This window comes from Lactuca virosa, chromosome 7 (assembly GCF_052849685.1).
Source record: "Lactuca virosa cultivar CGN04683 chromosome 7, Lactuca_virosa_CGN04683_v6, whole genome shotgun sequence".
In the NCBI taxonomy this organism is placed as follows: domain Eukaryota; kingdom Viridiplantae; phylum Streptophyta; class Magnoliopsida; order Asterales; family Asteraceae; genus Lactuca; species Lactuca virosa.
Genome location: NC_136432.1, coordinates 177223714 through 177248216, shown reverse-complemented (window position 1 = coordinate 177248216; position 24503 = coordinate 177223714). Strand labels below are relative to the sequence as shown.

At 35.4% G+C, this 24503-nt stretch overlaps 1 non-coding gene across 1 annotated transcript; it reads right to left on the bottom strand.

Moving 5' to 3' along the window:
* Positions 1 to 15008: 15008 nt before the first annotated feature.
* On the bottom strand, positions 15009 to 15116 carry LOC145128100 (small nucleolar RNA R71). The gene has a single exon (XR_013716701.1). It is a non-coding gene; the product is annotated as a small nucleolar RNA R71 (small nucleolar RNA).
* Between the last annotated feature and the right edge of the window lie 9387 nt (positions 15117 to 24503).

Below are 24503 nucleotides of genomic sequence, written 5' to 3'. Positions count from 1 at the left end.
TGAACCATCAGAGGCACGAGATTTCTGGTGCTAGCTTCCAAGAGTTTTTTAAGAATGATTGTTTGATTGTTTAGTACAACAATAAAAAGGTATGTAATCCATAACTTGTTTATGATATTCGAAATTATCTAGGGTTATAGGGTTCTTGTTGTTCAATAGAATGTTACTACAATAGTGTTGTGACTAGATCAAATAGGTTGCATGTACCCTTAAGTGCATAAGCATTTATCCGTGTTATTGCATGTAAAACCCATCGACTTCATGTAGTGAAATATTAATGACATGTTCTCAAGTTTATTTTTAGGAGGCTAAAGGAAGGGAAACTAAGGCTAAGACTATGCGGAAAGGGCAAGCTGTTGAAAGTTCTCAACGGAGAATACGAAGATATATTTATAGAAACTGTGAAGAAGCCAACCAACGCTTGATACAAGACTACTTTCAGGAGAATGTCACTTTCAAGGGTTCTATTTTCGAATGCGCTTCAGAATGTTCAAACCTTTATATGAATGTATAGTCGAAGATTTAACGAGGAAGTGTAGTTTTTTTTCAACAACGTCCCGATGCTAGAGGTACACCCGGTTTTACTCCCTTACAAAGATGAAAAACTACACTTCATCAATTAGCATATGGCATCACACTTGATGCGTTGGAGAAGAGTTTTAGGATGTTTGCTAGGACCACACGAGACAGTCTCCACTTTTTTTTCGCAAAACTGTGAATGAGTTTTACGGTCCAAATGTATAGGTAAGCCTATACGTAATGACATCGTACAATTGCAAGCTCATTTATGCTAGTGTACATGGCTTTCCTAGAATGATAGGAAGTTTAGATTATGCCCATTGGGCATGGGAAAATTTCCCTACCTCACACCATGGTCAATTTACCCGAGGTGATCATGGTCACCTAACGCTCATACTTGAAGCGGTGGCATCACAAGATCTGTGGATTTGACATGCTTTTTTTAGTTCTCCCGGTTCGATTAACGACATCAACATTCTTAAATCGTTCACCTATATTTCACAACATATATAACTGATCTGCACCAGATTCTTCTTTTCAAGTGCGTGGAACGCCATATAAATATGGTTATTATCTTGTTGATAGGATCTATCTTGAGTATGTTGTGTTTGTTAAATCATTTACATGTCCACATGGTTCTAGACGGAAAAAATTCAAGAAAGCTCAAGAAAGAGCCGGGAAGGATGTCGAGTGGGCTTTTGGAGCTCTTAAGAAACGTTGGTACATACTAAAAAACCAGCACTATTTTTCGGTGAGGGAAAACTTCAAGAAATCATACATACATGTATCATATTGAATAATATAATTATTGAAGACAAAGGAAGAGTGATATGTTTGTACGACGAGAACGAAACCATCCTCGAGACACAATCAATAGAAATTGGTGGCGATGAGTACATGGATATGACAGTATAGATACGTTGCAATGACACTTTTCACAATCTTCTCATGGACTTGGTAGAACACATTCACGAGGTTCAACACCTTAACCTTAATGTGGATCCCCCGAATGAACCAGAAGACGAGTTCTCGAAGGAAAACTTCATTTAGTATTTTTTTTGTATTTTTAGTTATTTTAATCATTTGATATGTGTTTTTTAATGTCATGGTATGTTGTTTTTTTAAGTAATGCAATGTAATATTTTTTTTAATTTTAAGTAATGAAATGTTTTTATTAAAAATGAAGTTTTTATTGTTTGAAATTTAGTTTTTTTTTTAAATTAAATTCTTTAAAAAAGAGTGTGACACCACTCATTGGGTATGGTAAGAAACCGCACTTTTGTGGTAAATGTTGAGGTGGTGCCTACGTGGTAGTGTGGTAACATGAGGGAGTGTGACACCACTCCCTCTAGCCTATGGATGTCAAAAAGTCTTGTGGGACCACGTTCCTGTGGAATCCTCATCCCGTATGGGGGTATTTGTTTAAAAAATCGGGGATAGGGGTCGGGGCGGTGGAAAGGTTAAACCTCGTTTTAATTTCGGGGTCAGGGGCTGGGGTGGGCAGCCCATCTCGAAACCCCCATGAGGCCCTCGTTGATAAATTATATATATATATATATATATATATATATATATATATATATATATATATATATATATATATATATATATATATTAATTATATAAATATAATAAAAAATAACATTATTTTGAGCTCTCAAATTCAACAAAAAATATGTTTTTAAGCTGTTAGTATAATGTTTTTGAGATGCCATAACATTTTTGTTTTTAACCTATAAAATTATACTACAAACAACACAATTTTTTAACCTATAAAAGGGTATGGAGGGTTTTCTACGCGTAGAATCCTATGTGGCATGCAGTTTTCATGCATTAATACCACCACAAGAGGGCGTAATTGTGTTGGGGGTTGGCATGATCCACAGAAGCTTACAGACATTTTCATTGGTCTCGAGGTTAGAAAATCAATTTGGCCTGCATTACGTGACATTTATTCTTTTCCATGGAGTTTTTAACTTGCAATGGAGTTATTACTCCATATTTGTTTTTTCAATTAATAAATATCATTAAATTTAAAGATGGAAAATTTAATACAATAATAAATCTGAATGTTTAAATTAATTGTAAAATAAAAATAGTCATATTTGGATCTATAATATTTTTATGATTTGAAAAAAATATGATCAAAGATTTTGTGCAATATTTATATGGTTTTGAAAATTATTTTTTTAACTTTAATTAGTAATGTGATTATTTATTTTTTAAAAATTATGTTTTTTATTTAATTTAATATATAAAAAAAACAAAGTAGAATAGATGTGGGAGAGTGGTAACCATTTCCAAAAGTTAGTAGTGTGGTAGTGAATATGTAGTGGAGATGACGTGGCACAGATGTGACATTACTTTTCTAGTGAAGATGTAGTGACCATACCCCTTAGCGTAAAAGATATCTAAATGAAAATATATTCTTTAGTTTTTTATGGGATGGAAAAGAAAAAAAAAATGCAAAATATGATACAAAACCATCCGCCTGTATTTGGGACGATTCTAATGGGAATGGAAAGAAATATGCACAAATGACCTTTCATCTCATTCATAAGAAGGGAATAAAATGTAATAATATTGATTTCCTTCCCTTTATTTCTAACTTGAGAAACTATGTTTCTTTCCATTCCCCTCAAACTTAATACCACTATTAATCACTTTTATTTCCTTCACTCATTTTCCTTCATTTCCTTTTCATCTCTTTCCTTCATTAAAAAACTTGGAGTGGGCAGTTCTAGGGTTGTAGGGGATATAAGACATTTGTTACGTGCTATTTCTAATTATAACCATAAATATTACTAATGATAATGTAAATTATTAAAAATATAACAAAATACTATTTTATTATTAAAATAATAAATATAACTTTTTATTTTATTTAATAGTGTATGGTTAGAGTTTGACCAACAATTTAGTGTTGAGAGATCACTATTTTAGTGTTTTTTTTTGTGATGATGTGGTTGGACTTGGGTTAAGTATGACATAAAGTACATTCTACTAAACTTTTACACTTATAATTTATTCATCATAAAAAATATTTATAAAAAGTGTCGTCGTCCTCACCTAATAAATCTCGTTACTTGTTTACGAGGAGCCACTTTGCAATGTAGTTGTTGGGGTCCATTGAATTATTGGTCGATCATTATAATCTTTATTAGATTGTGTTTCCATATAGCAACACATGATTATGTCGTCCTTAGTAGATACTCATTGTTGGTTCTTAGCTATCCTATGGTCATTACTCTATGTGTTTAAGGTAAATGTAAACATAAAAGAAAGCAAATAAGCTGGCTTATAATGATAATTAAACGTGAAAGAGAAGAATTCATCATAGGAAAAAACCATAATGTTGCAAAGAATTCCCACTAAGAAATATTAAAGAAAATATTATCCAAGGAAACAAGTAAAAACCATAATGTTGCAAAGAATAAACAAGAGGTGCATTGTTGGTTTGTTATTTTGTAATTTACAACCATCATGTAAATGTAATATTCATCTTCCCTGGTAGGTGCATTGTTGGTTCGTTATTTAGTAATAAACAAGTACCTTGCATCAACTCATCAACGTTTTTATATAATATATGATAGATTACCAGAGAACAAACTGTGACATCCCCTATTTTCAGAACCAAATAAAACTTTTCCTTTATGATTTCAAAACCATGTTGTCTTTGTTGTGGAAAGTCACAATTTAAATAAACATATTGTGTAAAAGACGTTGTTTCAAAATACCAAAACCTTAAGGATTTCATAATCAACACACAACATAAGTTACAACGTAAATACATATCAGATCATGAATACAGTTACAGGTTGTCTCTTAGTCACTCAACATTCCTAAACAAGTTCCAGCAGCTTTAATACCGCTACATCTGATGCATATAATTAGAGTGGGTTAGGTTTGAGAACCTAGTGAGACACATAGGATTTTCAATCCCACAATATTATAATGATAATAAATCATATTTAATAATCTTGCAACACAAACGTTATCAAGCAATACATATATAACATATCCCCACGATAAGCACCACTACTTAGCCAACTTGTCAATTCACACATACTAATCCTATAACAACGATCCCCTAAGATCTAACATGATGGATCGCTATAACCAATGAGTAGAATATATTGCTTCAGGGATTCCTTGGCAGTTGCAAGTCAATAATGGCAGCCATGTTGGGGGGATAGAGTACAAAACACCTATGAGAATGAACACCCGACAATGTTTCACAACACTACCTAGAATAGTTAGTTGCCTTCATCTTAATCAGTTAGATGATCCATACATACCTAATGGTTATCTGATATAGACCCACTATTTCTGGTTGTCTAGAGGAGGAATACTAGTACAGTACTCTGGTCCGTAACTGATATGGCCTTATTTAACTATATACTTTACGCCATTATATTTGAGTAAAAGTACTATATTTTAAGATATATGATACTTAATATGATTTGAAATGTTCAAATACAGTTAAAATTGGAGCTACGATGCAAAAGGAGGAGTGATATGTGCATATCTATACATATAATTGTACATCATATCTTAATATTTTTAATTACTTTTATGCCCTTTATAGAAAAAGGTACTTAATTTGTTATGTATTGTGTTGTAAGGGTAAAAGATATGCTTGGAGCAGAAAGGAAGTTGGAAGCTAGGAGTTTGAATCAAGAGTTTTAAATGAAGAAAAACACACTTACCACGTCGTGGTGACATCCCCACGACTTGCTGTTTTGGAACCTTCCCGATGGATTAAGGATACTTGCTGAATACGGGATAACTATGAAGACCATGTTGGGTTTTGTATACTACAACATCTTATGGTGCACATACAAACCTAAAGGCTTTGGATCTATGTTTTCTCTAATTATATATGCAATATTGTTTCCAAAGCATAAAGCCTACAACTAGCATACAATTGTCATAATCAACATAAAAGTGAGTTATAGAATTACCTCTTTATGTAGCTTGTAGAACTTGTTGTATTTGGCCTTTAAGAACTTAGTGCCCCAAATGTTGCACCTCAAATGGTTCACAACACACCTTAGACAAAGGACGACTTTTGAGAGAGTTTATGCACACTAAAATCGGTTATGGCTCTCCAAGAACACTCTAGAAAAACTTGTGCAACACATTTTAGGCTTTAGGGTGTCATATATATAGTGTAGAAATGCAAGAGTCATGGGTAAACCCTAATCCATACACTTGGGCTTATTATCCATGATCCATGATTCAAGTGGGCTAACTCTTTATGGATTCATCCATAAACATAGTCCATCATGTATCATAAGCCCAAACCATATATATAACTAATTTACATAATTAGTCCCTATTAATTTAATTAGTATTTTTTGATAACTAAATTAATTCCAAATTAATTCTTGATCAATACTAATTAAATCATATGATTTCATATTAATATATTAGAACTTATAATATATTAATAAATCATAACTAACCTCTTCTCAAATGTCCATCCTATCAAATTGTCGTGGTGATATGCAACCCAAATGGACCATGATACTCTCGGGTCAAGTACATACCAATTATAGTTATGGTCTTAGACACCTAATCTAACAGTCTCCAACTTGGATAAGTCTAATAACTATTATTGCAAGTACGACTCCAAAATCTTGACTAGCAATCGTAGCTCTTAAAAGCCGCTGACTAACTCTGACCTAGTCAATGACGCGTCCATTAGATAAGGGATCATATATTCCTACATTCTAGATATTATATGGACATGAGACATGGATTATAATCATTCTCTCTGTCCATCTGTTGTTTCCCCATTTCTGATTTATGACGACCGACTAATTGAACTAATCAAATCAGTCCAGGCTTGGCCAAGCACTTAGGGTGTCATCACTAAATCATCGAGGGGCCCACAAATATCGCTTTTATCCCTCTAAGGGTAAAAGGAATGGATAAACTTCGACTCAAATGCTCGCTTGTACTTACTCATCAAATCACACACAACAATATGTTTTATAACACCAAGTTACTGGTGCGTTTACATATATCAATGTGCAACCGACTTGTAAATTACAACTCACATGTCTTGGTTTCAAGAATATAAGATATTATCGTCTCATGATCACTCGTGATAAAATTTATGAAGTGATACAAATGAGCGTGGGTTGAATCCAATACTCAAATCTTATTACAGGGGTCCTCATGAATACTGCAGCAAACTTGTGCTATGACTAACACCTTAGACAATCCTACAGACCCATTCCTGACAGTCTTTCCTCAATACCTACTTCCAAAGTATGATCGAATGTGGATGGTTTGAATAACCTAGTTATTCGGCAAGTCAAAAATGGAAAGCGAAACACAAGAATAATACTTAACCTATATGGCCCCAAAACGTTTGAGTGTAAATAAAACACCTTTTATCTAATCGCCATATTGATTACTCATTATTCATTGTATAATGTTTCGAATAATCAACTTAATGCTTGAATTAAAACAATAGTTATCCCATGCTCCAAGCATGCACACTATGTTTCCCTATGGTCCTTTCTTTGTGAAATAGATCAATTGACAACATTTCAATGATGCTCATTTCACAATTCCAAATCCTTATGATAAATGTAAGAATACTAAATTATTGCCATTTACCGAAATCTGTTAGATTCTAAACTTATATGCAATGATGTAATGACTATGCACAAAAGTCACAGAGACTTGGCAACAGACATTACAAAGTATTCCAATGGAGAGCAATTCCATGGAAACGAAGTCTCACATTCAAAGTATGTTCCTTTAAACGTCCTTCTTGCAATAAGTTTTCTAATCTTACACATATTTAAAGAGTAACTTCCACTTATGGAAACATTTCCATATTCCCATTTTGACTATCACTCTTAAACAAGAGTTACCTCTTCTCAGAGTATGTCAATATGATCCTTTACAATATACTTCCAATTGTCCATAAGGAACCCATCTTTGGTGAACCTCAGATTGTCCTCGACAATTTCTTAACCATTTTAGTCATATCTTGTTCTAGTCCTTTTTCCCTCTTAATGCCCTAGGCATTTGGAAAAATTAGAACACAAGAATATTATATCATATGCAATCGATCCTATACCCGAAGCATATGGGACACGATTCATAATGTCTTACATAAAGACATGATACTTGATCAGTCTTTTGCTACAATATTTCTATTTGCCATGTTCTCACAATTCGAACTATGAATAGGGATGCCGTAATCATAATCGAATTTGAGAACGCAATTAACATTTCCATATATATAGAATTTACTTATGTTGAACCATTCCAACATACCATTCATATATATGCTTGACTAAATTTGATTAAAAAAAACTCAATCTAAGCTTTTAGATTTGAAATGAAGTATGAATTCCTCTCCCTTAATTATAGCAAAACAACTTTTCAAATTTTGCATCTTTGCAAATTGAAACTTTTGTTTTCTATAATTAACATTGCTAACTCGCAAAACTTAACGTAATAATTGTGCTCCCACTAGCATAATAATTACATTCTTATTAGCATAATACTTATGATCCCATTAGCTTTGATATGTACCCAGAAATCAGCTAGACTTCTAGAAATCAATACTTATTGACTTTCTTACCAAAGTTTAGATTTCTGATACGAGATGCTTCGATAAGACTATATCTAGGCTTCTCAAACTCATACACCTTTCCTTAGATAGCTCACATGTGTGTCTAAACAATTTTAGAACTTATAGCCATAAGTCTGAAATGTTTAGACCTTTTCCATTTCTCACAATTAGAACTATGAAGAGGGATGCCGTAATCATAATCGAATTTGAAAATGCAAATATCACAATTACTATCTCTTTTAAAATCTACTTAGTGAAAGCGTTTCCTCACAATCATTTTCATGAATTGGAGAGAAACCTTATGACACTTAGATTTTTATGGTGTATGTGTTCCTATCCATGTGAATTTGTCACAACCATAATCACAAGCCAATGTTAGTGACAAATCCAAACTCATATGGACTGAACTTGTTCAATCTTAATTTCTTGCCACTTGGCAGCACAAAGGCCTACCATTGTTTCCAGGTTGTTATGCAAACAATTGAGAACTCATAGAACTAACATGCATAGTCAACTTTAACTGGAATAGACACAGAAACAAGAATATGTCAACACGATTGGTTACAAACCTCAAGTCGTGTGCTAGTGATTAACAATAGGTTTACTCTTTATTAGTTCTTGAAACGTTTCAAGATCTTTAAGACTCCCACTGACCTCTTGACATATAAGTTTCTCTTTGTCAAGAGACATCACTTGACAAACAAATATTCAAGAGTTAGTGCGGTTTCTTATCAAGACAAACACTTCACACCATTGGTCTTAATTGGTCTTTGTTTTATCCAAAACATCACAACTTACCAATTTCAAATGTACAAGAGTAGAAAACATTTTACTCTACATTTGACAAGTGTTATAAAACTGTCTTAAGATTATGTCACTCAAGTTACAATCTTGGAGTATGACTCTAAGACTTGTTCTTGGAACGAAGTATGATTCACCTTTTGATTTAACCATTTCAACAATTCACGATTCCTCTTCTTAGCCATACAAGTGCACTAAGGTGTCCTTAGAGGATCAATTGTGATATGGTCTTTCATAATCATTAAGATGATCATAAAACACGATACTAAAGTACTATCCCATCCTTTCAGATTGGAGAAACTTTTATCTTTCTGCCTAATTTGATTCTTCTTATTCATTCTGCTACAAATTGAAACTTTTTCAACGATTCAGAATTATACTTAATCTTATAAGCATAATCATATTTACTAAACTTTAGTAAATCATGATGAATAGTCTTATCGCTCTTTGTGGTAGACCCGACCAACGCACAACCAAGTGTACCCGATCGCCTAGTCTTTCACTTGAGTCACATATACATGTGAACAAGGAATTAGTCTTAATTTCCCAAAGATGAAGGTTCTCATTCATCACACAATACAAGTTGCAAGATTCCGAGTTTCTATCCAATTGAAACTTGGGTGATGAGAATCTTTCACTATTTGGTAAATTTTGACTCTACCACAAACGAAAGAATCAAATCCATTTTCCAATATTCCTATCAATGGAAACATATAAACAACAATTTTCACAAATGCCATTGTAAGGAGTTAGATATTGGACTTACCTGAAGTAGAGTCAAACTTTTTGACTTTACCAACCTTATAATCTTTCAGGTAAATAAAGCAGCTTCACAGCCAATGACCCTTCTCTTGGCAATAGGAACATATGAACCTTTTGGGAATAGTATACCAGACTATCTCAGACTTAGCCTTTCTCTTTACCATTTGGTCAATTGACTTTACCATGGCCGATCCCTTTCCATTGGGAAGAGAAATCTTTTCTGGACTTCCAATGTTACCATTGTCAATGTCTATGGAAGTTTGGGGAGTAAACCTTCCAATCAAATTTGCTTTACCAGTGCACCAAATCATTGCTAATTCAACAGCAACAAGCAAATAGGTAAGATCGATAAGGGTCATGTCGTGGTCTGTCATATAGTAGTCTCAATGAACCCGCTATATGAATCAGAAAGTGATTGAAGGACCCAGTCAACAACCAACTTCCTTGAGACTTCGACACCCAACTCCCCCAGCCTGTCAATATGTAACTTCATCTCCAAGATGTTGGCACATACAAACTTCCATCTTTGTGTTTGCTTTCCAATAGGGCTTAAGTGACCTTAAACTTTTCAAGTCTTTGAACTTGTGGGTTAGGGAGAATAATTGGAGGAGGTGGAGGAAGTGAAGTATGATTTCCAGTCCCATTAATGCACGACAAAGGGATTAATCTTTCACCTTGATCGCCATGTGGGATATCATCTTCATTAGAAAGCTTTTTCTAAAAGGATAAGGAAGACCATAGTTGTCAGAACTAGACATCTATGAGGGAGAAATTCAAGTTAGTTGATTTAAGTCCTTAATATAACACCCAAAACGAAATATTAAGGCTAGGACCCAACACAATATTCTACAATTACGAAAAGGGGTGCCTTAATCCAATTGTAAAACATTTGAAGATAAGTAAATGACGATTTACCAATTTCCACCATGAAAAACGAAATAGATTATTAAGTTTTAATTGGATTTGAAATTCCTAGATCGTTTGAGATTCATTGAACTTTTCAATGGCATGTTTAAATCTCGATTGTACCCTTCAAGTTTGTGATTGGGATGCCGAGGATCACAAACAAGGTGTGAATAACCATGCAAATTAGCTTGGTACACCAAATGTTACAAATCACCTAATCAATGTGCCGGTTAACCACACACGCTCCATTGATCTATGATTAACATCAAGTTACCCTTTGCCACACATTGTCAATCCCAGATTAGTGTGCCGGTTAACCACACACGCTCCACTAATGACTTAACAAGTTGCAAAGTTTCATTTCATGGATTAGCACCATTTTCACATTTTTCCTAAAGTAACTAAGATTGGTAATTTAATAAAAGTTTTGTTACTTTATATTTATCATTATACTTTTAATGAGGGAGAATTAATGTCATACCATACCCGTTCGGCTAACGACCCTCCACCAGTCAAGGAAGCGGTGGGTAAGAGTGGACACCCATTAAACCACCATTTTATAGGCAGTAACCTTATACCCCCTTATAAACCGGCTTCGTGAATGATGCCTACTAATGGTAAGACCGACTTTTTACTTATACATATAATATATTAAACTTTTAAAATTATAATAGTATAAGGGTGTATTTTAAACTTTTAAAATACTAAGTGGTTTAATCTATTAATTAAACAATACTCTTAATTTAATTAAACTTTAACCATGTCATTATGGAATTATTAATTCTCTTTTAATTAAACACTTTAATTAACTATTAATAAAGTCCATAAAGATGTAATATGAATTATTCAAAACATCATGATGCTAAAAAAAAATTAATACTATTTAATTTATTATTAAGTTATGAACCCATGAGTTACACTTTTGAAAACTTTTCAAATAACTTTAGTTTTAGGATTCAATGTCTCATAAAAAAAACTTTTCAAATTCCAAAACTTGAGGGCAAGTTTTGTAACTCTTGAAAACTTTTATAATTCCATAAAAGAGACTTTCCAAGTTCCATAACTTGAGGGCAAGTTATGAAACACTTCAAAGCCATTTATAACAAATTTTGTAACCTTTGAAGACTATTGGAATTCATAACTTAAAGAGTTAATGAATGAGACTTTTCACATCCATAACTTATGGAAGTTTCAAAACTCTTAAGATCATAACTTTTAAAAAAGACTTTTGAGTTCCAAAATTTCATGACAAAATTTGTAACTCCTTAAAAACATTTAGATAAAACTTTTAAAACAAATAAAATAATCATATCATTCTATCTTTTAATAAATTGACCTAATTCAACACTTGTAGTAAAATGACTCAAATTTTACAAATAATTAGTTTTTCATAAAATCAAGTAATTATCTTAAAATTTGACAAACTTCATGTTTTTTTTTTCCTTTCAACTTTGAAAATCAAAGATTTGCATCAATATAGCAGAAAACAACTCATGGCTCTAATACCACTGTTGGGTTTTGTATACTACAACATCATATGGTGCACATACAACCCTAAATGTTTTGGATCTATGTTTTCTCTAATTATACATGCAATATTGTTTCCACAGCATAAAGCCTACAACTAGCATACAGTTGTCATAATCAACATAAAAGTGAGTTATAGAATTACCTCTTTATGTAGCTTGTAGAACTTGTTGTATTTGGCCTTTAATAACTTAGTGCCCAAAATGTTGCACCTCAAATGGTTCACAACACACCTTAGACAAAGGATGACTTTTGAGAGAGTTTATGCACACTAAAATCGGTTATGGCTCTCCAAGAATACTCTAACAAAACTTATGCAACACATTTTAGGCTATAGGGTGTCATATATATAGTGTAGGAATCCAAGAGTCATGGGTAAACCCTAATCCATACACTTGGGCTTATTATCCATGATCAATGATTCAAGTGGGCTAACTTTTTATGGATTCATCCATAAACTTAGTCCATCATGTATCATAAGCCCAAACCATTTATATATATATATATATATATATATATATATATATATATATATATATATATATATATATATATATATATATATATATATATATAATTTACATAAATAGTCCCTATTAACTTAATTAGTCTCTTTTGATCACTAAATTAATTCCAAATTAATTCTTGATCAATACTAATTAAATCATACGATTTCATATTAATATATTAGAACTTATAATATATTAATAAATCATAACTAACCTCTTCTCAAAAGTCCATCCTATCAAATTGTCGTGGTGATATGCAACCCAAATGGACCATACTACTCTCAGGTCAAGTACATACCAATTATAGTTATGAGCTTAAACACCTAATCCAACAGACCACGACGTGGTGGCCTTACCACGTCGTGGTGATCTGTTTTTCAGGAATCTATAAATACCTGCCATTATTCTCCGAATTGGGAACTTTTGCTTGGAGCTATTGGCGATTTTTGAAGGCCAAGGATCTGAATTGAAGCTTGGAAGTGAAGAAATCGATTATAGCACGGGAATTGAGAGCATTAAGGCAATAAAACTCTTAATTACGACTTTCTATTCTACTTTAATCATGTCTATACATATGAAATTCATTTTTCTGACTTTAGTTGCTGAAATCATGGGCTAAAACCCTATGACTTTCGTTTGGTGTAGATTTGCTTGACTATCTATGGTTTGATTTATGGTAGGATTAAGTTTTATTGGTTATTTGTTAATTTAGCTTATTAAAGAACCTTCTATGCTTATGATAACTGCTTTATCTATTTATTGCAGAGTTTAATTAAGTTTGCATGACTATCTTTCTAAATTGAACTTGAATCTTATGATCTTTGTGGATTGCAAAAATTGTAGGACTAGAGTTTTGACTAAAACCTAGGGTTAGATAGAAAAGTGGGTAAATAATTATGGGAGCTACTATATGATGACCAATCATATATTGAATTGAATCAATTAACCAATTTGATCAATCTAATATAAGTCTAATTTAACTCGAACCGAACACTAGTAAGCTTGTTAGTTTATCCGCCTGATCACCATATGAATGAACTTGTTTGCTAAAGGATTAAGTCAGTGAACATTAACTTGGTCATCTTAGGAATCGGTAACCAATTGAATGTCAATCCATTGAACTTCCATAAATCAACCATAATAGCAAGTAAATTGAAGCTAAATGAAAGTCTCTCAAATACCTTGGTTTAAATCATTTCTTTTTGTTTCTTGCTTTAGTTTGATATTTGCTTTAGTTAATTGTTAGTTTAGCTTAGTTAATTAAGTTTCTAGTCTTGCAAAACTAGAGAAAAACCCTTTTTTCTAAATTTGTTAGTAATTTAGTTAGATAATAGATAATAATTAGCTGAATATCTTGTTCCCTGTGTTCGATACCTGTCTATTGTGCTATACTATTTACAACAAGGTACACTGCCTTAGAAAGAAATTAGTTACATTAGTAGGATAAAACTAGTGCGTAATTATTTTTCACATCAAGTTTTTTGCACCGTTTCCGGGGAACGGTCCATTTTTAGTTATTTTGAATCTGCTATTTTATTAAGATTTTTTTTTCTGTTTATTTGCTTTTAAAATTTCGTTTTAGGTTTTTCTTCTTTTTGACTCACCACGTAGTGGTAATTAACACCACGTCGTGGTGTCGTAACAGTTAATTTTTAGATTTTGTTTTTGTTCTTTTTATGCGTTTGATTTGTTTTTATTGTAGTAGTTTATGACCCGTGGAGCAAATAAACCTTTGATTCCACCACTTGAAGACCCGAAGTCAGCTTTTCATAAAAACACGGATAAAACCGTAGGAGAATCTGCAACACCAAAGAAATCACCTTTCAAGAATCTCAAATCCGTTTTTAGTAAGAAGAAGGGAAAACAAGTGGGAGAATCCAACAAAACACCGAAAGACGAAAGCATTGAGAACAATCCAACGAAAGAGGACGCCGAGAACGAAACAGACAAAGAAGAAAGCGAAACCGAATCAGACGAAGACAGGGAACCCGATAACATCATGGCGGACATTGCCAACATTTCCATGGAGGCATACAAGAAAAGAATTCATGATGACACCGGACCGGGTCTTGTGCAACCCGCCATTCCAACCACTGCCACATTTGAACTCAAAGGGCACATCCTTGTTGCGCTAAAAGAGATTCCATTCACTAGAAATGATCATGAATATGCCTACAAACATCTTGATGAAGTCAGTGACATTGCTGATTACTTCAACATCCTGAACATTCAAATCGAAACAGTGTTATTAAGAATGCTTCCGGTCACTTTGAAGGGAGTTGTCAAAGATTGGTTGAAGGCACATCCACCCGGCGCAATCGCTCCATAGGAAAAAATGCATGGGGAATTCTTGGAACAACTTTTCCCACCTTCAAAGGTCGAAAAACTAAAAAGGCTATAGCTAACTTTGAGCAACAAATGGGTGAGTCGTTATTTGAAGCATGGGAGCGCTACAAGGAATTACTTCGAAATTGTCCCCAAAAAGATCTTAATGTGCAACAAGAAGTTTCCATATTTTATGATGGGGTAAATATCATGACAAGGCAACTCATTGACTCTAAAGGACCATTAACCAAGACGAATCCCACTGAAATGAAGGAGCTTATTGAATAATTCTCTAAACATTCGAGAGAGTACCACAACCCGTGAAACGATGTAGCAAGGGGATCAGCAAATTCTGCTTCAGAGGACATGTCGGCGGTCTTAGCAATGTTACATAACATGGATAAGAGGATGACTAAGATGGATCAAACAATCCATGCTATACGATTGGGGTGCGAAAATTGTAATTGGTCGCATCTAACCAAAGACCGTGATCTTCATGAAAACGGAAACCAAAAGCTTCAAGCTTTCTACTCGAGCGGTGATCGATATGATGAAGACTGGAGAAAACCCAAGAAGAAGTGGTTAACTTATGATGAGTACAAGAAACCTAATGATTAAAAGTATGAACCAAAAGGAAGAGGCTTTTACCAAAAAGTGTAATCACCTCCTGAAAAAGAATCTGATTTCGAGTCAATGCTTACCCGTTTTATAGTCGCAACTTAAAAAAAGAAACCTCGAAACTAAAGAAGCAATTAGAGAACAACAAGTTTTAATGAAAGATCAACAAGTTTTACTAAGAAATCAGCAAGCTTCAATCCTCAACATTGAAAAAAAAACTCGGGCAACTAGCTAAGCAATTTAATGAACGATCACCAGGCGGACTTCCAGGAAACACCGAACAAAACCCGAAGGGAGCTCACATCCAAGCTATAATGACTAGAAGTGGGAAAATTGTTACCCATTTGACTCCAATTAACAAAACAACCCGAATTTTGAGCAGGATAATCAAGAGGAAAGTCAAGAAAAGAGTCTGAATAGTTGCCACGGCGTGGCAGGAACCTGAAAAGAAGAATGTTGAGCTTGTTATGCCATACCGCCCACCGCTGCCCTTTCCAAGTAGAACAATACAATAAAAGAATGCTTAAGACTACCTAAAGTTCTTAGATCATATCAAGTCTCTTGAAATCAACATTCCATTCCTTGAAGCCTTGGCTGAAATGCCAAAATATGCTAAGTTTCTCAAAGACCTCCTAAATATGTGTAACGACGTAAATTTTCAAACAACTTTTTCATTTTTAAAACACATCAAACTCATATATATTAGAAAAATCATAAGTGTCTCAAGTCCACATAAATCCATGACAAAAGTCAAATCCCAGAATCCTCAATAAAATCTTGAACAGATGTGTACAATCATGCCGGTGCCTTCCCGCGATCCTCTGAGGTACCTGAAACACATATCACATAACACGGTAAGCACGAAGCTTAGTGAGTTCCCCAAAATACCACATACAACACATAAGCCACTCGAGGCTATAACTCGGTATGACCCTCCGGTCAATGTGTCTCAGTGGGACCCTCCAGTCCCGTAGCTCGTTGGACCCTCCAGCCCTCCGGTCCGGTCTAGCTCGTTGGACCCTCGGGTCCGGTCTAAATCGTTGGACCCTCCGGTCCGGTCTATATAACACATAGCATACATATATCACAATGCACATAAACTCAAACATACACATAACACATAAGACCCTCCGGTCTGCACATAGATACCACTCTAGGTAATGTATAGTGAGAAAACTCACCTCGGCTAGTAGGTGAGCAAATAACCTCGCGCTCGGATCTCGAACTAGCCTCCTCCTAACACAAATGGTGAATATCTCTCATTAATACTCTTTTCACGACTCAGATAATCGAAGGCGGTTCTTTCTCTTTCTAACTCTTTAAAGTGGGTAAAAGACCATTTTACCCCTCCAAGGTCTCTATCACGTATGTTGACCAAAACCCCAAAGTCAACAGAAGTCAAACTCGAGTCAACAGTCCAAGTTTGACCCGACTCGTCGAGTGCACTCCTGAGAGTCGTTGAGTCCCCTCGTGTCCTCATAAGTCTCAAAAGTCCAGCTCAACTCGTCGAGTTGACCCCCAACTCGCCGAGTTATCGCACAATCAATCCATCGGGACAAACCCTCGCCGACTCGTCGAGTCAGGTCATGGACGCGGCGAGTCCCTTTGATCTGATTTCTTATTCAGACGATTTCAACCAGATCTATCACTCTAAACTATAGATCTATCATCCCAAGGCTCAATAATTACGTAAAGCTTCGATCTTTACGTTCATACATGATGATATTGCTTCAAAACGCCAATACATGCTCTACATGAAGGTTTTTGCTCATCAACCCTCATTTGGACCCCTAAAGCTGAGACATCTAGACTCTGAGGACCTTGGGAGGTCCAGATCTGAGGTTTCCAACCACAACCAGGTCTCATTCGACTCATAGATTCAAAAGGATGGAAACAAAGCCCTAAAACTCCCAAAATGAGATCTAGTACAAGGAATGAACAAGATGAGGACTTTGTACCTTTTCTTAGCAGCTGAAACACTCAATACCACAGATCCACTGCCTTCCTTTGTTCCCCATCATAAAGCTCTTCATCCTTCTTCATAGAAATGCACCAAGAACCACAATATGAGCTTCTCTCTCACTCTCTAGCTCCAATAGCAATTAGGGTTTGCTCTCAGGGGAAGGTAGCCGCAAATGAGGCTATAAATGCCCTTAAATAGGTCCCAAACCCGGGAAATTAGGGTTTCTCTGCCCAGCACCTACTCGGCGAGTCCCTCCTCTGACTCGTCGATTCCATTCATTAAATCCACGCGAGCAACTCGACTCGACTCGGCGAGTCGATCCCTTACCTCGTTGAGTCCCTCCTTAAATCTCAAGATTAACATACACAATAACCTTCATTTGGACCATTAAAGTTGAGACATCTAGACTCTAAGGACCTTGGGAGGTCCATATCTGAGGTTTCCAACCACAACCAGGTCTCATTCGACTCATAGATTAAAAAGGATGGAAACAAAGCCCTAAAACTCCCAAAATGAGATCTAGTACAAGGAATGAACAAGATGAGGACTTTGTACTTTTTCTTAGCAGCTGAAACACTCAATACCACAGATCCACTGCCTTCCTGTGTTCCCCATCATAAAGCTCTTCATCCTTCTTCATAGAAATGCACCAAGAACCACAATATGAGCTTCTCTCTCACTCTCTAGCTCCAATAGAAATTAGGGTTTGCTCTCAGGGGAAGGTAGCCACAAATGAGGCTACAAATGCCCTTAAATAGGTCCCAAACCCGGGAAATTAGGGTTTCTCTGCCCAGCACCTACTCGGCGAGTCCCTCCTCTGACTCGTCGAGTCCATTCATTAAATCCACGCGAGCAACTCGACTCGACTCGGCGAGTCGGTCCCTTAACTCTTCGAGTCCCTCCTTAAATCTCAAGATTAACATACATAATAATGTCCCTGAAAATCCGGATGTTACAATATGCTACTGAAGAAGATGGGTGATCCAGGAAGCTTAACTCTACCATGCCAATTCGGAAATCTAGCCACTAGCCATGCTCTAGCCGACTCGAGAGCAAGTGTTAATTTGATTCCCTACTCGTTCTTCAAGAAGCTTGATCTTCCCGAACCAAGACCGGTCCACATGGTCATTCATTTGGCAAATAAGACAATGACCTTTCCAAGAGGAATATGTGAAGATTTATTAGTGAAAGTGGACAAGTTTGTTTTTCCCGCGGATTTTATTGTCTTAGATATGGAGGAAGACGAACAAGTCCCAATCATTCTTGGAAGGCCATTCTTGAGCACCGCCTGAGCCTTAGTTGATATTAGAGAGTCCAAACTCACTCTCTGAGTTGGAAAAGAAGTGGTCACTTTTGGAGTTAATCGAGAAATCCAACACTCAAGGATAATTGATGATACAGATTTTTCAGTTGATGTGTTCGATGAAATTCTAGAGAAAGAGCTCGGAGGATGGAAGGAGAAGGAAACCGAAGGATATATGGTGCAAGAAGAAGGATATATTGATGCTGAATTTGACATAAAAGAACTAGAGAAGCTGATAGAGGAAAGCAAATACAATGAAGTGATAAAAGGAGTTGAAGAAATACCACAACGTGACCCTGACACCACGACGTGGTCATCTAATTTTTCTCGACCTAACAATAAAAACTACGACAACACGACGTGGCAAAAGACCCACGTCATGGTCACTAACCAAAACCCAAAAATTGAGCTCAAAGCTTTGCCTGAACATATGGAGTATGCATTTTTGGAAAAAGGACAACAAAAACCAGTCATCATAGCATGTGATCTCTCTAAACATGAAAAAGAAAGCCTAGTGGAGGTACTAAAGAAAAGACAAAATGCCATAGCATGGAAGATTACCGACATCAAAGGAATTAGTCCCGCATATTGTTCACAGAAAATAAATCTAGAAGATGGGGCTAAGCCCGTGGTACAACGCCAAAGAATACTAAACCCGAATATGCAAGAAGTAATGAAGAAAGAGGTGCTAAAACCTTTGGATGCCGGTAATATTTACTCGATATCGGATAGCCAATGGGTGAGTCTGGTGCATGTGGTACCCAAAAAAGGAGGAATGACGGTAGTGACCAACGAAGAGAACGAGCTCATTCCAAAGAGAACAGTAATCGGTTGGCGTGTGTGCATCGATTATCGTAAGGTAAACGATAATACATGCACATACCCTTTTCCCTTACCTTTTATTGATCAAATGCTCGAAAGATTATCCGGTCATCTCTACTATTGTTTTTAGATGGTTTTTCAGGATACTTCCAAATTCCTATCGATCCTCAAGACTAAGAAAAAACCATGTTCACTTGCCCAAGTGGAACTTTTGCATATATAAGAATTCCATTTGGTTTGTGCAACGCACCAGCCACATTCCAAAGGTGCATGATGGCCATCTTCCACGACATGAATGAAAAATTTATGGAGGTTTTCATGGATGATTTCTTGGTTTTGGGTTCTCTTTTGAAGATTGCTTGTCAAACCTTGATCTAATGCTTGTACGATGTGAAAAGATCAACTTAGTATTGAATTGGGAGAAATGCCACTTTATGGTCAAAGAAGGGGTTATATTAGGACACAAAGTCTCACAATCGGGGATAGAGGTGGACCGCACAAAGGTAGATACTATAGCAAAGTTGCCACCTCCAACAAATGTAAAAGGGGTGAGAATTTTTCTAGGTCATGCGGAATTTTACCATCGATTCATCAAGGACTTCTCAAAAATCACAAGGCCATTGACCCAAATTCTCTTGAAGGAGGCTACATTTGACTTCTCTAAATAATGCATTGAAGCCTTTCAATTATTGAAGGAGAAATTTACTAGTACCCCTATTATGATCGCCCCAAATCGGAGTCTTCCTTTTGAGCTAATGTGTGATGCTAGTGACTATGCAGTTAGAGTTGTTTTGGGACAAAGGGTTGATAAGCATTTTCAATCCATCTACCATGCAAGCAAGACTCTTAACCCGACTCAAGAGAATTATACTACTACCAAAAAGGATCTTCTTGCTATGGTTTATGATTTTGATAAATTCCGCCCATACTTAGTTTTATCTAAAACAATTGTGTTTACTGACCATTCTGCCCTTAAGTATTTTTTTGCTAAACAGGATGCCAAACCAAGATTGATACGATGGGTATTGTTGTTACAAGAATTTGACATTGAAATAAGAGATAAAAAGGGAATGGAGAACGTAGCGGCCGATCACTTGTTAAGATTAGAAAACCGGAACTTGGAAGAGTTGGAAGACACCAAGATTGGAGACGACTTTCCCGAAGAATATTTGATGGTGATCACGGGAGAGGTACCTTGGTATGAGGATCTATCCAACTTCTTGGCTAGTGATTACCTTCCAAAAGAATTGACTCGACAACAAAAGAAGAAACTACTTTCAAAAGTCAACTACTACTTTTGGGATGAACCATACTGTTGGGTTATGAGCATTCTAACACTCCTAAGTGTACATGCAACCCTAAATACCTTGGATCTATGTTTTCTCTATTATACATACAATTATGAACATCCAAGGTATTATCCTAATCTAGCATACAAAATAATAAATATAACAAGATAGAATACATACCTCTTTAATGTAGAATGTCTTCATGAAGCTTGAGTGCCTAGTGCCCCAAGTGTGACACCTCAAATGGTTCACACAACACCAAATACACTTGGAATAACTTGAGAGAAACTTGAACACTCCTTGAAATCGTCTAGCCCTCACACTCACACATTAGTGCACGATTTCTTGAGGCATGGGATTCTTTTATATGGTGGCTATTAGGGTTACACCATGTAACTCATAACTTTACCCATTCCTTATGCTCCATGGATTTTAACCTCCATGGAGTATCCATGGGTCACCCCATGGACTTAGTCCAATATAAGGAATCTTGGATCACAAGCTCACATATATAAGAATGAATGATTTACACAATCAACCCATATATTTAATTAGTCTCATTTTGATCACTTAATTAATTCCAAATTAATTCTTGATCAATACTAATTAAATAACCTTATTAATATATTAGAACTTATAATATATTAACCAACCTTAAGTGTTATTTCTCTCATTATAGTCTATCCAAATGCATGATGCCATGCAACCCAAATGGACCATGTCGGGTCGGGTCAAGTCTTACCAATTATAGTTATGGACTTAGACATTAATCCAACAGTCTCGCACTTGGATAAGTCTAAAACTATTATTGCGTATGACTTCAGGAACCGATCAGCAATCGTAGCTCTCAAAAGCTTCTGTCGAACTCTGACCTTGTCGATGAACTCTGACCTTTGTCAATGACTTGTCCATTAGATAAGGGATCATATATTCCTCCATTCTAGATATCATATGGACTAAGACATGGATTATCAATCATTCTCTCTGTCCATTTGTTGTTTCCCGATTTACGATTCATGATGACTGACTGATTGAACAAATCAAATCAGTCCTGGCTTGGCCAAGCACTCACATGTATCATCTTTAAATCATCGAGGAGACCACATATATCGCTTTTATCCCGAAGGTAAAAGGAATGGATAAACTTCGACTCATATGGCTTGTTCTACTACTTGTTGAATCATACACAAAAGCACGTTTTATAACATCGAGTTACCAATGCGTTTTCGTGCAATCAATGTATAACCAACTCATAGTAACAACTCATATCTCTAGGTTTGAAGAATATAAGATATTATCGTCTCATGATCACTCGTGATAAAATCCATGAAGTGATTCAAATGAGCGCGGGTTGAATCCAATACTCAAAACTTATGAGCACTCATGAGTGTTGTAGCACCACTTTGTCCACCAACTTGGACCTCTACAAACCAACCCATGACAGTCTTGATTCATATCTACTTCCAACATATGACCGACTGTGGATGGCTTGAATAACTTAATCATTCAGGAAGAGCGACTTAGTTATTCTGGAAGTCAAAACATGCAAAGTGAAACACAAGAATAAATGAATCAAATATGGTATCAAACCCTATGAATATAAATAAACACTTTTATTTATACCATACTGATTACTCATTATTCATTGTTTCGGTTTTATCAACTTTATACTTGAATTTAAAACAATAGTTGTCCCATACTCCAAGTATGTACACTATGTTTTCTAAACACTAGTCATGCCATACACCAAGTATGCATACTATGTTTGTCTATGATCTTTACTTTGTAAAATAGATCAATTGAACATCACTCCAATGATCCTCTTTTCACAGTCCCAAATCCTTATTGCAAATGCAAGAATTCCAAATTCATGCCATTTACTGAAATCTGTTAGATTCTAAACTTATATGCATTGATCCTCTTAATGATTATGCACAAAGTCAGAAAGACTTGACAACAATCATTACAGAGCATTCCAAAGGAGATCAGCTCCTTGGAAACATCCTTCTTTCATTAAGTTTCCTAATCTTACACAGATTGAATAATTTCTAACTTTGAAACATTTCCATATTCCATTTTGACTATCACTTCTGAACAAGAGTTGCCTCCTTACAGATTATGTCAATATGGTCCTTCCAGAATTAACATTATACTTCCAACTGTCATTGAGCAACCAATCTTTGGTAAACCTTAGATTGTCCTCAACAATTGCTTAATCATTTTAGTCATATCCAATTCTAGACCTTTTCCCTTCATAATGCCCCAGGCATTTGGAAAATTTTAGAAAGGATGAATATAGCACATGTAATCGATCCTATATCCGAAGCATATGGGACACGATTCATGATGTCTCACATAAAGACTAAACCAGTCTTTTGCTATAATATTTCCATTTCAATTTGCCAAGTTCTCAAAATTCAGATTATGAAAAGGGATGCCGTAATCATAATCGAATTTTAGAACGCAAATAAAGACTAAACCAGTCTTTTGCTATAATATTTCCATTTCAATTTGCCAAGTTCTCAAAATTCAGATTATGAAAAGGGATGCCGTAATCATAATCGAATTTTAGAACGCAAATAATGGACCCATATATAGAATTTCCTTATGTTGAGCCATTCCAACATGAAATTCATATATATATATATCCTTGATTAAATACGATTAAAATCTCAATCTAAGCTTTTAGAATTGAAATGAAGTATAATTTCCTCTCCCTTAATTATAGCAAAACAACTTTTTCAACCCCTGCAACCTCACGAATTGAAACTTTTGTTTTCTATAACTAACATTGCTAACTTGCAACCTTTGTCATAATTATCATGCTCCCACTAACATGATGATTATTAGCATAACACTTATGCTCCCACTAGCTTTGACATGTACTCAAAAATTAGCTGACTTTCTTACCAAAGTTCAGATTTCTGATACTAGATTGTTTTGATAAAACTTTATCAAAATCATACACCTCTCTTAGATAGCTCACATGTGTGTCTAAACAATTTTAGAACTATGAAAAGGGATGCCGTAATCATAGTCTCAATTGTTTAGACCTTTTGCCATCTGCTTCAAATCTACTTGGTGGAAGTGTTTCCTCACCATCATTTTCATGAATCGGAGAGAAACCTTATGACCCTTAGATTTTATGGTGTATGTGTTCTTATCCATGTGAATCGTCAAAACCATAGTCACAAGACAAGGATAATGACAAATTCAAACTCATATGGACTGAACTTATGCAATCTTAACTTCTTGCCACCTGGCAGTACAGGGCCTGCCATTGCTTCCAAGTTGTTATGCAACCAATTGAGAACTTTCAGAACTCCTATGCAAAGCCAACTTTAACTGGAATGGGAACAGAATATGTCAACACGATAGGTTATAAACCTCAAGTCGTGTGCTAGTGAAGAACCTCAAGTTTTATTCTTGATTAAGTCTTGAAACTTTCAAGAGCTTTAAGACTCCCACTGTCCTCTTGACATATAAGACTCCCTTGTCAAATATTCAAGAGATAGTGTGGATTCTTTATCAAGACTAACACTTTACACAATTGGCC